This window comes from Pseudophryne corroboree, chromosome 9, assembly GCF_028390025.1.
Source record: "Pseudophryne corroboree isolate aPseCor3 chromosome 9, aPseCor3.hap2, whole genome shotgun sequence".
Classification (NCBI taxonomy): Eukaryota; Metazoa; Chordata; class Amphibia; order Anura; family Myobatrachidae; genus Pseudophryne; species Pseudophryne corroboree.
The window spans coordinates 329,889,158-329,905,584 of record NC_086452.1 but is presented as its reverse complement, the minus strand read 5'-3'; the positions used below and the strand labels follow the sequence as shown (position 1 = coordinate 329,905,584).

The window sequence follows — 16,427 nt, the reverse complement described above, 5'->3', positions numbered from 1 at the left end:
TCTTACAGATTTATCTCACCATGTGTACACACCTTTAGCCTTAGGCGGTAACATAATAGGGTGGGAATTTACAAAAGTGCACTTTTTTTTTCTTGAGTGATTTAAAGCAGTAGTTACTAAATAAATAAATAAATAAGTTGGTTTTGTCTTTAACAAACAAAAAAAATGCAAAGCCAGACATCATTACATTACCTTAATTGTGATCTTATCACATATGGGGGTCAATTAAATTTGCAGACAGTTGAATAGCGCCAGGAATTAGCTATAAGCGCTATTCAATACAGCACCATATGACACTTAATTGTCGGGAGTTCCTCTCGCACCCATGGGGGTTGAGAGCAGAAATCCGACAAAAGTGCTGGCCTGCGGCCGGCGCAAGGCTGACTCTGTCGGGAATCAGCATCGCGCCAGGCAGTTAAGTAGGAGAATGCCCATTCTCCCGACAAATCAACCTGTTAAGTACGGGAGAACGGGCATTTGCAGACTTAACATGAGCAGAATTGAATAGCAACGGGGCTATTTCCCAATATCTGTTTCTAGCTGCAGTTTAACTGGAAAACATGCAGTTCATCGTCAGAAAAGATTAAAATATTACTATGTGACGAGTGAAATCATTTCACCACACCAGTGTTACACAACAAAGACTGACAAAATCGTATACTTCCCTTTTAAGAATATGACGATATTACATGAAGCCAGTAACATCTGCTTGGCCCAGTGTGTTATGGGAGCCCTCTAAATGGCCTGGGGTCTGACAGCCAAAGCAGTCTCATAACAGGAAGTAGATAAGCAGCCATTGTACTGTAGACATTCCTGTAGAAAACCATACGTTTCTATTCTAATGCTTTTCTTCAAATAAACTTGTAAAAAATGGATGTTTCATGGCTAAATTATCACTTTCACAGAGATGACAACTTTCCAGAAAAGCAACCCACCAAAGACAATACATGAAATCCATTCCCATCTGGTATCTGACATTTTTCTATCAACCTGCCAAGATTATTCTTGAATTATTTTAGGAGGTTCATATTGTGCATACATGAAAAAGGTTAAAAATAGCATTTTTGCAAAGTAAAACAACAAGTCATCAAGGATGTCTGTGAGGACTCCAAATTTACTTGCGAAGATCTTCTTGTTTTGACAAAAAACAAACATTGCCAACATGACTGACATGATACACCGAGTGGGATCTTCTGTAATTTCATACAAGGGCATGCTGGAAGACATTACATTTGCATAATACAACAATTCAAAATAAACATGGCCTTTCACATCTATTGTCACTGAAAAAAAAATTACATTTGCATACATGGAAATCCAATATGGGCCCATAGGTCTCCACAATGCAGCATACATACAAAATGTACATCAATAAGTCATTATGAAATTGTATTAAACTATAAAGGCTAAGGTCTGGTCTTAAGAACCCATGGTAGTTGTCATTTTGTCTGTTCTATATAAAACAAAGGACAAAATAACACATGCATTAAGATATCTGGGATAATGCAATCCTAGGAACCACAATTTTCCATGTGAACTGGACACGTCACTTATACAATGAAGGTTGCATCCATTTTATGATCTAAACCTGTAGGGCAGCCTACCCGTTTCTTCAGACACAATGACATTTATGTGGCAAGTACTAGCTTCTAGTGAATTGAAAGGTTACAGTCTCAGGAATATTAGTTACGACCACAAAATATATGTCCCTATTCTAAGAGGTCACACGTCCAGTTTAATTAACATAAGTAACACAATCCAATATGGGCAGCACTGAAGTCATGGAGGCAGATTCAATTGTTTTGGGCATATAAAAATCCTGTTTAAACTGGACTTTTTAGTAGAGATGAGCGGGTTCGGATTTACTCAGTTCTCAAAACGGCATCTTATTGGCTCACGGATGTCACGTGTTTTTGATAGCCAATAGAAAAAATCCGGCGTTAAATTCGAACCCGCTCATCTCTACCTTTTTAGACTCCCAAACAAATGTCACAATTCAATTGTGTTTGGGTGCTCATGCACATTGTGCATGTCGCGCCCAAACAGACCAGGTTTTGCCATCTAAAACAGCTAAACACGTCTAAACTACCTGCTTTGGGCCCAAAATGCCCAGTTTACACGCATTTTTATCTTGCGCCTAAGGAGGCTGTGAGAAAAAATGTCAGCTCTGTGGCTACTGGGCGTCTAAATGTAGCAACAATTGAAGTTCTCCGTTTTTTTTTAACGCTATATAAATAATACATACTGATACTAGTAAAATGCAACTTTTGCCAGATACAAGATTAATCTGCAAGTGGCAAATAGAAAAAAAAGAAAAGAAAATCTTGTTAACAATGGAACTGCATCACTATCCATACAGAAGTTTGGGGCAGATGTATTAACCTGGAGAAGGCATAAGGAAGTGACAAACCAGTGGTATGTGCAAGGTGATAAAGGCACCAGCCAATCAGATCCTAACAATTAATTTACATATTGGAACTGATTGGCTGGTGCCTTTTTCACCTTGCACATATCACTGGTTTATCACTTCTTTATGCCTTCTCCAGGTTAATACATCTGCCCCAATGTTCCCTTTGCTGAGCTGATTCACTAAAGGCCCAAGTCTGTTTGCCTGGGAGGTGCAGGGTTTCCCAGCTGTGTATGCACCAGCTTTTCTTACCAGATTGGAGAGATGTACACTTTACAAGGTAGATATGGGGGATAGGGGGGGGGGTTTCCAAAACCAGACAGTGTTTGATTCTCTTATTCTGTCCGTACGTAAGGGTTCTACATTACTTTAAGGTAGGTCTTAAGCTCTCATGGTAACAGTTTAATTTCCAGCCACATTTTCCATCATCCACCAGTGAGCTATATCAATGTTAATGTAATTAATTAAACTCTTAACCGCCAGTGTAAAATATGATCACTAAAAAATTGGATTTTAATACCTACCGGTAAATCCTTTTCTCTTAGCCCGTAGAGGATGCTGGGGACTCCAAAAGGACCATGGGGTATAGACTGATCCGCAGGAGACATGGACACTTGAAGACTCTGAATGGGTGTGAACTGGCTCCTCCCTCTATGCCCCTCCTCCAGACTCCAGTTATAGAACTGTGCCCAGGGAGATGGACATTTTGAGGAAAGAATTTATTGTTTAAACACAGTGAGCATCATACTAGCTCACACCTCAAACATGCCGCAGAACGTGGCATTCAATAGAACACCAGCCTACAGCATGAAAAATATACAGCAATATGCTGATCGAAAATGTAACACAACCTGTGTGTGAACACAACCAATAATAGCATACCGCATGCCATGGCATGAAAAACGTCAGCAACCGACTGACTGAAAAGTAACACAACATGAATGTAACCATAACCAATAACTGCAGATACAGTACGCACTGGGATGGGCACCCAGCATCCTCTATGGACTAAGAGAAAAGGGTTTACCGGTAGGTATTAAAATCCTATTTTCTCATACGTCCTAGAGGATGCTGGGGACTCCAAAAGGACCATGGGGTCTATACCAAAGCTCTAGAACGGGCGGGAGAGTGCGGATGACTCTGCAGCACCGATTGCCCAAACAAGAGGTCCTCATCAGCCAGGGTATCAAACTTGTAGAATATTTGCAAAATTGTTTGAACCCGACTAAGTAGCTGCTCTGCAAGGCTATAAAACCGAGACCCCTCGGGCAGCCGCCCAGGATGAGCCCACCTTCCTGATAGAATGGGCCTTCACCGATTTCGGTAATGGCAATCCAGCCGTAAAACGAGCAAGCTTAATCGTATTACAGATCCAGCGTGCAATAGTCTGCTTGGAAGCAGGAACCCCAATCTTGTTGGGATCATATAGGATAAACAGATCCTCCGTTTTCCTGATCTGAGCCAATTTGGCAACACAAAATTTCAAAATTCAGACCACATCGAGATACTTCGATGTCGCCCAGGCGTCAGTAGCCACTGGCACCACAATAGGTTGGTTCAAGTGAAACCGATGAAACCACTTTTGTCAGAAATTGCTGCAGAGTTCTCAACTCCGCTCTATCTTCATGGAAGATTAAACAAGGCTCTTGTGAGACCAAGCCGCCAACTCAGACATCCGCCTCGCGGATGCCAAGGTCAACCGCATGACCACATTCCAAGTGAGGAATTTCAACTCAACCATACTGAAAAGTTCAACCAAAGAAATTGCAGGAACTGCAACACCACGTAAAGATCCCATAGTGCCACAGAGGCACAAATGGAGGATGGATGTGTAAGACTCCTTTTACGAAAGTTTGAAACTCTGGAAAGGAGGCAAATTGTTTTTGGAAGAAAACCGATAAGGCTGAAATCTGAACCTTAAATCGAGCCCAACCTAAGATCGCATCCACACAATCGTAAGAAAAGAATGGAGAAAACGATCCAACTGGAATTCTTCCGTAGGAACATTCTCGGATTCACACCAAGACACATAATTTCCTCCAAATATGGTGGTAATGTTTTGACGTTACTTCTTTTCTGCCTGAAGAAGAGTAGGGATGACTTCACTGGGAATACCCTTTGGGGCTGGGATCTGACGTTCAATCTCCAAGTCGTCAATGGAAACCGCGGTAAGTCTTGGAATACACACGGCCCCTGCTATAACAGATCCTCTCACAGAGGAAGAGGTCAGGGATCTCCTATGAGTAATTGCTGAAGATCCGGATACCAGCCCTCCTTGACCAGTCTGGAACAATGAGGATCACCTGAACATTTGTTCTTCTTATAATACTTATCTTTTGAAAAGAGTGGAAGTGGAAAGAACACATAGACCGACCGAAACAGCCACGGTGTCACTAGGCCGTCCACCACTATCGCTTGAGGGACCCTCGACCTGGAACAAAATTTCTGAAGTTTCTTGTCGAGGCGAGACTCTTGTCTATTTGTGGAATTCTCCAAAGACTTGTCACTTCTGTGAAAACCGCTTGATGAAGACTCCACCCTCCTGGACGGAGAACGTGTCCGCCGAGGAAGTCTGCTTCCCAGTTGTCCACTCTTGGAACGAACATCGCTGATAGAGCGCGTAAATGTTTCCGTCGCCCAGCGTAAAATCTTTCTGGCTACTGCCATTTCTTCTCCGGTTTTTGTCTATAGAAAACCGTTATAAACGGCCCTTAACTCTAGACCGAAAATTAGGCGACAAGTATTCTAACATGACACTTGTCCTCGGTGAGAATTGCGCCGCTACCACAGGAGCGAGATACTGGTCTTGAAACCATGATTATCCCAGGTGGGAACCGGACCACTTGTCCAACAGGTCCCGCTAAACACTCAGGCCTGCAACCTACCCACTGAATGGCCTCGTAGGCCGCAACCATCTTTTTCAGCAACTGAATGTATTGACGGATTTACACCATTGCAGGTCTGCCAGACTCTGAATTCTCAGAGCTTCCCTTTGTTTTTTGTTTTTTTTTAGAAGCAAATAAACTCTCCTCAGTACTGCATCTAATAATATTGCCCAAGCTGAACACCACGTCGTTGGGACCAACAGGGATTCTGGCAAGTCCTGTTGTTGAAGAACTGTCAAGGAGAAAATAACGTTTTGCACCATTTGGCTTCTTGATCTCTCTGTAATTCGGAGAGCGATCCAGTACAGAATAATTATGACTCCTTACTATCGAAGGAAACCCATCATACCGCCATCACCCTGGTGAAATGGTAACAACAATCCTGAATCGCAAACCTCAGGTAAACCTAATGCGGAAGAAACCGTAATTAGACCTCCTTTCTCCACTTTCAGAGTAGAGAATCCTGCCATGAGAGATACCCTCATGGAGTTTAAGTAGGAATATTGGGAGTCAGCATTTGCATCCCTTTGGTGAATCCACAACGCCCTCCTAGCCGAGACCGCCATGGAAGTGGCCCGCGCACCCAAGAGTCCCATCCCTTGTAGTCGCACGGCAGTATGTTGCAATGTTCTAGATATGACCCAACTTAAGGAGTATCACATCTCTGCCCAGGGTAATTATATCGGATGACAAAGTAACCGACCATTTCTGAATATAAGCACTCCCCCCTGCGCATGCAATGCAAGTATAATCAAAGCATATGATTAAAATATCACTTTGCTTCCTGTAAACGATCCTTTGTGACAGGGCCCCGTGCAGAACAGGGGTTGACTCTCACTTTATTCTATCCACGGCGGAAAAAGAATAAACACTCGGACTCCTCGTGATGATTTGAAACCATCTCGTCACGGCTGACCTAGAATTATTCCACAGAGCGACCAGCACATGAGAAGGAAAAGTTTACTTCAGCATTCATTATAATTTTTTTGTATATATATATATATATATATATATATATATATATATATATATAATATCTATATATCTATATTTATTTATTTACATATATATTTATATATTTTTTTGCCAGGAACAGCAGGGTCCCTAGTGACAATGTGTTCTTAATGTGTATGACACATGCACTGAATGCCGATGTTGTGGATCTAATCAGGAAACAATGGGGTCAATTCTATTCGGCAACTAAAGAATAGCGCCGGGAATTAGCTCCCGACGCTATTCAATTCTGCTACTAGTTGCCCGCAATTGTCGGGAATTCTTCTCTCATCCCCGGGGGATGAGAGAATAAACCCGACAAAAGTGCTGCCTCGCGGCCGGCGCGAGGCTGATTCTGTCGGGAATCAGCCTCGCGCCGGGTAGTTAAGTCGGAGAATGCCCGTTCTCCCGACAAAACTACCTGTTAAGTCGGCGAGAACGGGACATCGCCGACTTAACTTTAGCTGAATTGAATAGCGTCGGGAGCTAATTCCCGGCGCTATTCTTTAGTTGCCGAATAGAATTGACCCCATTATGGTCGACATGAGACATAGTATTCGTGTCGACAACAAGGAGTAGTAACTGGGCAAAATAACATTTTTGCGACCCCGAGAGGTCTGAGGGAAATAATAAGATTTTACTTACCGATAAATCTATTTCTCGGAGTCCGTAGTGGATGCTGGGGTTCCTGAAAGGACCATGGGGAATAGCGGCTCCGCAGGAGACAGGGCACAAAAAGTAAAGCTTTTCCAGATCAGGTGGTGTGCACTGGCTCCTCCCCCTATGACCCTCCTCCAGACTCCAGTTAGGTACTGTGCCCGGACGAGCGTACACAATAAGGGAGGATTTTGAATCCCGGGTAAGACTCATACCAGCCACACCAATCACACCGTACAACTTGTGATCTAAACCCAGTTAACAGTATGATAACAGCGGAGCCTCTGAAAGATGGCTTCCTTCAACAATAACCCGAATTTGTTAACAATAACTATGTACAATTATTGCAGATAATCCGCACTTGGGATGGGCGCCCAGCATCAACTACGGACTCCGAGAAATAGATTTATCGGTAAGTAAAATCTTATTTTCTCTATCGTCCTAGTGGATGCTGGGGTTCCTGAAAGGACCATGGGGATTATACCAAAGCTCCCAAACGGGCGGGAGAGTGCGGATGACTCTGCAGCACCGAATGAGAGAACTCCAGGTCCTCCTTAGCCAGAGTATCAAATTTGTAAAATTTTACAAACGTGTTCTCCCCTGACCACGTAGCTGCTCGGCAAAGTTGTAATGCCGAGACCCCTCGGGCAGCCGCCCAAGATGAGCCCACCTTCCTTGTGGAGTGGGCCTTTACAGATTTAGGCTGTGGCAGGCCTGCCACAGAATGTGCAAGTTGGATTGTGCTACAGATCCAACGAGCAATCGTCTGCTTAGACGCAGGAGCACCCATCTTGTTGGGTGCATACAATATAAACAACGAGTCAGATTTTCTGACTCCAGCTGTCCTTGCAATATATATTTTTAATGCTCTGACAACGTCCAGTAACTTGGAGTCCTCCAAGTCACTTGTAGCCGCAGGCACTACAATAGGCTGGTTCAGATGAAATGCTGACACCACCTTAGGGAGAAAATGCGGACGAGTCCGCAGTTCTGCCCTGTCCGAATGGAAAATCAGATATGGGCTTTTGTAAGATAAAGCTGCCAGTTCTGACACTCTCCTGGCCGAAGCCAGGGCTAGAAGCATGGTCACTTTCCATGTGAGATATTTCAAATCCACCTTTTTTAGTGGTTCAAACCAATGAGATTTTAGAAAGTCCAAAACCACATTGAGATCCCACGGTGCCACTGGAGGCACCACAGGAGGCTGTATATGCAGCACTCCCTTAACAAAGGTCTGGACTTCAGGGACTGAAGCCAATTCTTTTTGAAAGAAAATCGACAGGGCCGAAATTTGAACCTTAATAGATCCCAATTTGAGACCCATAGACAATCCTGATTGCAGGAAATGTAGGAATCGACCCAGTTGAAATTCCTCCGTCGGAGCACTCCGATCTTCGCACCACGCAACATATTTTCGCCAAATTCGGTGATAATGTTGCACGGTTACTTCCTTCCTTGCTTTAATCAAAGTAGGAATGACTTCTTCCGGCATGCCTTTTTCCTTTAGGATCCGGCGTTCAACCGCCATGCCGTCAAACGCAGCCGCGGTAAGTCTTGAAACAGACAGGGACCCTGCTGAAGCAAGTCCCTCCTTAGAGGTAGAGGCCACGGATCTTCCGTGATCATCTCTTGAAGTTCCGGGTACCAAGTCCTTCTTGGCCAATCCGGAACCACTAGTATCGTTCTTACGCCTCTTTGCCGTATAATTCTCAATACTTTTGGTATGAGAGGCAGAGGAGGAAACACATACACCGACTGGTACACCCAAGGCGTTACCAGCGCGTCCACAGCTATTGCCTGCGGATCTCTTGACCTGGCGCAATACCTGTCCAGTTTTTTGTTGAGGCGAGACGCCATCATGTCCACCATTGGTCTTTCCCAACGGGTTACCAGCATGTGGAAGACTTCTGGATGAAGTCCCCACTCTCCCGGGTGAAGATCGTGTCTGCTGAGGAAGTCTGCTTCCCAGTTGTCCACTCCCGGGATGAACACTGCTGACAGTGCTATCACATGATTCTCTGCCCAGCGAAGAATCCTTGCAGCTTCTGCCATTGCACTCCTGCTTCTTGTGCCGCCCTGTCTGTTCACATGGGCGACTGCCGTGATGTTGTCCGACTGGATCAACACCGGTTTTCCCTGAAGCAGAGGTTCTGCCTGGCTTAGAGCATTGTAGATTGCTCTTAGTTCCAGAATGTTTATGTGAAGAGACGTTTCCAGGCTCGTCCATACTCCCTGGAAGTTTCTTCCTTGTGTGACTGCTCCCCAGCCTCTCAGGCTGGCGTCCGTGGTCACCAGGATCCAATCCTGTATGCCGAATCTGCGGCCCTCCAATAGATGAGCACTCTGCAACCACCACAGAAGAGACACCCTTGTCCTTGGAGACAGGGTTATCCGCAGGCCTGACCATTTGTCCAACAGATCCCTTTGGAAAATTCTTGCGTGGAATCTGCCGAATGGAATTGCTTCGTAAGAAGCCACCATTTTTCCCAGGACTCTTGTGCATTGATGTACAGACACCTTTCCTGGTTTTAGGAGGTTCCTGACAAGCTCGGATAACTCCTTGGCTTTTTCCTCCGGGAGAAAAACCTTTTTCTGAACCGTGTCCAGAATCATCCCTAGGAACAGCAGACGAGTTGTCGGCATTAACTGGGATTTTGGAATATTCAGAATCCACCCGTGCTGTTTTAGCACTTCTTGAGACAGTGCTAATCCCATCTCTAGCTGTTCTCTGGACCTTGCTCTTATTAGGAGATCGTCCAAGTATGGGATAATTAATATGCCTTTTCTTCGAAGAAGAATCATCATCTCGGCCATTACCTTTGTAAAGACCCGAGGTGCCGTGGACAATCCGAACGGCAGCGTCTGAAACTGATAGTGACAGTTTTGTACAACGAACCTGAGGTACCCCTGGTGTGAGGGGTAAATTGGAACGTGGAGATACGCATCCTTGATGTCCAAGGATACCATAAAATCCCCCTCTTCCAGGTTCGCTATCACTGCTCTGAGTGACTCCATTTTGAACTTGAACTTCTTTATGTACAGGTTCAAGGACTTCAGATTTAGAATAGGCCTTACCGAGCCATCCGGCTTCGGTACCACAAAAAGAGTGGAATAATACCCCTTCCCTTGTTGTAGAAGAGGTACCTTGACTATCACCTGCTGAGAGTACAGCTTGTGAATGGCTTCCAAAACCGTCTCCCTTTCGGAGGGGGACGTTGGTAAAGCAGACTTCAGGAAACGGCGAGGTGGATCTGTCTCTAATTCCAACCTGTACCCCTGAGATATTATCTGCAGGATCCAGGGATCTACTTGCGAGTGAGCCCACTGCGCGCTGTAATTTTTGAGACGACCGCCCACCGTCCCCGAGTCCGCTTGAGAAGCCCCAGCGTCATGCTGAGGCTTTTGTAGAAGCCGGGGAGGGCTTCTGTTCCTGGGAAGGAGCTGCCTGTTGCTGTCTCTTCCCTCGACCTCTGCCTCGTGGCAGATATGAATAGCCCTTTGCTCTCTTGTTTTTAAAGGAACGAAAGGGCTGCGGTTGAAAAGTCGGTGCCTTTTTCTGTTGGGGAGTGACTTGAGGTAGAAAGGTGGATTTCCCGGCTGTAGCCGTGGCCACCAAATCTGATAGACCGACTCCAAATAACTCCTCCCCTTTATACGGCAAAACTTCCATATGCCGTTTTGAATCCGCATCGCCTGTCCACTGTCGCGTCCATAAAGCTCTTCTGGCCGAAATGGACATAGCACTTACCCGTGATGCCAGTGTGCAGATATCCCTCTGTGCATCACGCATATAAAGAAATGCATCCTTTATTTGTTCTAACGACAGTAAAATATTGTCCCTGTCCAGGGTATCAATATTTTCAATCAGGGACTCTGACCAAACTACCCCAGCACTGCACATCCAGGCAGTCGCTATAGCTGGTCGTAGTATAACACCTGCATGTGTGTATATACTTTTTTGGATATTTTCCATCCTCCTATCTGATGGATCTTTAAGTGCGGCCGTCTCAGGAGAGGGTAACGCCACTTGTTTAGATAAGCGTGTTAGCGCCTTGTCCACCCTAGGAGATGTTTCCCAGCGCTCCCTAACCTCTGGCGGGAAAGGGTATAATGCCAATAATTTCTTTGAAATTATCAGCTTTTTATCAGGAGCAACCCACGCTTCATTACACACGTCATTTAATTCTTCTGATTCAGGAAAAACTATAGGTAGTTTTTTCACACCCCACATAATACCCTGTTTAGTGGTACCTGTAGTATCAGCTAAATGTAACGCCTCCTTCATTGCCAAAATCATATAACGTGTGGCCCTACTGGAAAATACGGTTGATTCGTCACCGTCACCACTGGAGTCAGTGCCTGTGTCTGGGTCTGTGTCGACCGACTGAGGCAAAGGGCGTTTTACAGCCCCTGACGGTGTTTGAGTCGCCTGGACAGGCACTAATTGATTGTCCGGCCGTCTCATGTCGTCAAACGACTGCTTTAGCGTGTTGACACTATCCCGTAGTTCCATAAATAAAGGCATCCATTCTGGTGTCGACTCCCTAGGGGGTGACATCCTCATATTTGGCAATTGCTCCGCCTCCACACCAATATCGTCCTCATACATGTCGACACACACGTACCGACACACAGCAGACACACAGGGAATGCTCCTAACGAAGACAGGACCCACTAGCCCTTTGGGGAGACAGAGGGAGAGTTTGCCAGCACACACCAAAAGCGCTATATATAACAGGGATAGCCTTATAATAAGTGCTCCCTTATAGCTGCTTTATATATATAAAAATATCGCCATAAATTTGCCCCCCCTCTCTGTTTTACCCTGTTTCTGTAGTGCAGTGCAGGGGAGAGACCTGGGAGCCGTCCTGACCAGCGGAGCTGTGAGAGGAAATGGCGCCGTGTGCTGAGGAGATAGGCCCCGCCCCTTTTCCGGCGGGCTCGTCTCCCGCTATTTAGTGAATCCAGGCAGGGGTTAAATATCTCCATATAGCCTCTGGAGGCTATATGTGAGGTATTTTTAGCCTTTATATAGGTTACATTTGCCTCCCAGGGCGCCCCCCCCCAGCGCCCTGCACCCTCAGTGACTGCGTGTGAAGTGTGCTGAGAGGAAAATGGCGCACAGCTGCAGTGCTGTGCGCTACCTTTAGAAGACTGCAGGAGTCTTCAGCCGCCGATTTTGGACCTCTTCTGACTTCAGCATCTGCAAGGGGGCCGGCGGCGCGGCTCCGGTGACCATCCAGGCTGTACCTGTGATCGTCCCTCTGAAGCTGATGTCCAGTAGCCAAGAAGCCAATCCATCCTGCACGCAGGTGAGTTCACTTCTTCTCCCCTCAGTCCCTCGTTGCAGTGATCCTGTTGCCAGCAGGACTCACTGTAAAATAAAAAACCTAAGCTAAACTTTTTCTAAGCAGCTCTTTAGGAGAGCCACCTAGATTGCACCCTTCTCGACCGGGCACAAAAATCTAACTGGAGTCTGGAGGAGGGTCATAGGGGGAGGAGCCAGTGCACACCACCTGATCTGGAAAAGCTTTACTTTTTGTGCCCTGTCTCCTGCGGAGCCGCTATTCCCCATGGTCCTTTCAGGAACCCCAGCATCCACTAGGACGATAGAGAAATATATATTATTCATATTACGCCCCCACAAATATTACTACGTCTGTGCTCGAGCCACAGATCAATGCAACCATACCATAATATATATATATATATATATATATATATATATATATATATATACATATACACAGGTATAGCTTTTTGCAATGCATCACATTATCATGTTAATTTATACCCAGTCAGATTAGTTGGTGCCGACAGGGTCACCCACATACGTCTGTGTCTCCCATATAGTTTTTTCTTTTGGAAAAGCATACAACTCCTGACATGCTGACACTTAATCTCATGAATCAAGTACCATCAGGAGTCGGCGGTGCCGACAGAGGGATTCCCATAGCCTTTTGTGGCAGAGCACTCGGACATGCCGACACACGTGTAGTAAACACCCACCGACATTACACTGACTATAAGGGGTAGATCCCAGTATCTGACAGGGAAAACACAGAAAACATTTACCAACTCATTTACCACACGCTCATTATATATAGTGCTTTATTTTTGTACATATATTGCACTAAACAACTGTGCCCCTCCCCCCGTTTTACACTGTGAGCTGTTCATCAGTGTTTTGGCAGGGCCAGCGTCTCTGTGAGGAGAAAATGGCGCTGGATAGAGTTGTGAGGGCTAAGCCACGCTCCCTTATCGGCGGCGCTTCAGTCCCGCTACTTTTTCACATTTTTATACTGGCGGGGGTCTGTATACAGTGCCTATGCACTGTATACCTCTTTGCCAGGCTAATATATGAGGTATATTGCTGCCCAGGGCGCCCCCCCTGCGCCCTGCACCCTTGTAGTGCCGCTTGTGTGTGGGAGCAATGGCGCGCTGCGCGGTTACTCAGAGACTCTGAAGTCTTCTGTTCTTCTTTTACCCACCCGGCTTCTTTGTTCTGGCTCTGTGAGGGGGGTGACGGCGCGGCTCCGGGAACGAGCAGCTAGGCGTACCAAGTGATCAGACCCTCTGGAGCTGATGATGTCCAGTAGCCTAAGAAGCAGAGCCTTGAAACTCACAGAAGTAGGTCTGCTTCTCTCCCCTCAGTCCCACGATGCAGGAAGCATGTTGCCAGCAGTGCTCCCTGAAAATAATAAACCTAACAAAGTATTTTCCGAGAAACTCAGTAGAGCTCCTCAGTGTGTGACCAGTCTCTCTGGGCACAGAATCTAACTGGAGTCTGGAGGAGGGGCATAGAGGGAGGAGCCAGTTCACACCCATTCACAGTCTTAAAGTGCCCATGTCTCCTGCGGATCCCGTCTATACCCCATGGTCCTTTTGGAGTCCCCAGCATCCTCTAGGACGTATGATAAATACAGAATACCAATAACTGGCCTTATCCAGCTATTCATGGCATACATAACACTCAAATGGCCTAGTGTTCACCCACGAGGCTTAAAAGATTTTGGGGTGGCACATTTTGGGGTGGCACAACAGTTTCAGGAGTGCCTCTGATATACCCAGGTCTACCAATGCTAGGTACACTTTGCATACAAACATGTCACTTCAACACATCCACATTACCTCTCCTAGCAAATTACAATGTTTCACTGTTGAATAAGTCAACACTACCAGATAGTAATACAGCAGCATCTCATTGACAGAAATATATGTACACATCCAGAAAATAAATAAAAGAAAGATCCCCAATTGCTTATACATATAGGCACACTATTACATGTGAAAAAGGACATTTTAACATCAGCTCCCATACATTGTATGCACTGTACTGCCTACAACATGGCTGTAAATGAGAAGTATGACAAGTGTAGCATATTATTAATGGCACAAATTATTCATGCTTGAGCCAACACCAGAAGAAGCAGGAGACAGAGTGAATAACACTGTTATGTAACGTATGGACAGACCAGTGAGTCTGTGCTATCTTACTCACATATAAACCATACACAATTCAGAGGCAGAGAATTTCAGTCATTTAATAATGTATATTTTGTGTCCAGCAGAGAACAAAGGGGTGGGCTCTGCATTTTTCCCAGGCCTTTACCCCACCCTATGAATACAGAACAGATTGAATGACGTATTGCCTGGGAGATATGGGGGTCAGACCAGCACCCCCATGTTATTAAACGCACTGCACCGGAAGCACTCTAATGGGTTAAGTATCCAGCACGAATACAATGTTTTCATCACCAATGTAAATGTCCTTTTTATCGCCAAGCTGAACATGAAGGCTGAAAATGCTGCTTACACTTATTACAGGCATCAGCCTGGTCCCGCGGCACCCCACTTCCATATACACAAGGGGATGTAGCAGTACGTAACATGGTATATGTGCTCTACCCACCCCACTGCCCCTACAGCAGGCATCTACTGGCAGACATATAGATTCTATTAGCTCTAGAGTAGCGAGACCGGCCCCTGTAACATCCGCAGGAGTGCCTTACTGGGAATAGCATGGGTGTTTATCTAGCTTCTAATGTGGCCATCTCCCTGTGATTCCTGGGAAACAAGAATAGGGGCAATGCGTTTCCCCCTTCATTTCAGCCCTATAAACACAACCGACCCCCTCAATATTGGTATATGTGTGTAGTCAGCCGCCCCCTCTGTCTGCTCCTGGGGGTGTCACCTCTGGGGGATGCTTCTGGGGGGAGGATGAAGGGGGATTGCGGGGAGCTCCGCTTACCTGCTGTGCCTGTGTCTAGCTGTGTTCTGCCTCTCTCCCTCCCCCTTCAGTCTGTGAGCTGTCTCTACTCTGTGTACTCTCATTGAATCCGATTGCCAAACCCAAGTGCTGATGTCATCCCTGTGAAACTTAAAGAGACAACACCCCTTTTGTTTAATAGATGACAGTACATCTCACATTGACTCACTCACCTGAGAGCAGCAGAGATTTTATATATACAACTCTTATATATATAGTCTACAAGTGGGACATGGCTGTCTGTGTCAACTTGACAGAGCGTCACTGCACAACTATGCATTCAGATATCTAACTATCTACTGTATCTATCTATAACATTAGATAGATAGATAGATAGATTAGATTAGATAGGGAAATTGTATCTTTAGGGGGCGCCTAATATGAAAGTTTGTGTATATTGACCCTTCATAGAGCATCTAAACATATATCTATGGTATAGAGATTGGTCTATTTGTTATAACCCATTGTACATTGAATACAACCACAGTACTTAATCTTCAAAGTATATATAATTTATTAAAACACTTTCTAAAATTATTTAAAATAAATTAATAGAACAGTAGTTCAAATACATAGGTACACTTGTATTTCTGTATGATCGAAAAAACAGCTTTTGTCTATCGCCTTGAATCCAGACACTTTGGGGTAAATTTACTAAGGTGAGAGATTTTTAGAACTGGTGATGTTGCCCATGGCAACCAATCAGATTCTACTTACCATTTATCTATCTGCTTCTAGCAGATAATAGATATAATCTGATTGGTTGCTATGGGCAACATCACCAGTTCTAAAATCTCCCACCTTAGTAAATTTATCCCTATATCACCCTATACTGTGTCTGGATTCAAGGCGACAGACAAAAGCTGTTTTTTCGATCATACAGAAATACAAGTGTACCTATGTATTTGAACTACTGTTCTATTAATTTATTTTAAATATTTTTAGAAAGTGTTTTAATAAATTATATATACTTTGAAGATTAAGTACTGTGGTTGTATTCAATGTACAATGGGTTATAACAAATAGACCAATCTCTGTCAGATTTAAAATTGACCCTGCGCTTGGATAATAAAGCAGCTTCCTATGAGGGTTAAACGGTTATTGGATGGGAAAATAAGGAGCGCTAATAATGTTATTTATGTGCAAACACCTGTAAAGATAAATGTATGCAAACACCTGTGTAAAAAATAATAAAATTGGTAATGTTTACAGGACT

General features: G+C 44.9%; 1 protein-coding gene across 1 annotated transcript in view; it reads right to left on the bottom strand.

Annotated features, from left to right (window-relative positions):
• CSNK1E (casein kinase 1 epsilon) overlaps nt 1-15,301 on the bottom strand; it is a 121,518-nt gene extending 106,217 nt beyond the window's left edge. The window contains exon 1 of the mRNA XM_063940545.1: nt 15,194-15,301. The gene's annotated coding sequence lies outside the window, so the exon portion shown is untranslated. The remainder of the gene's footprint in view (nt 1-15,193) is intronic.
• Between the last annotated feature and the right edge of the window lie 1,126 nt (nt 15,302-16,427).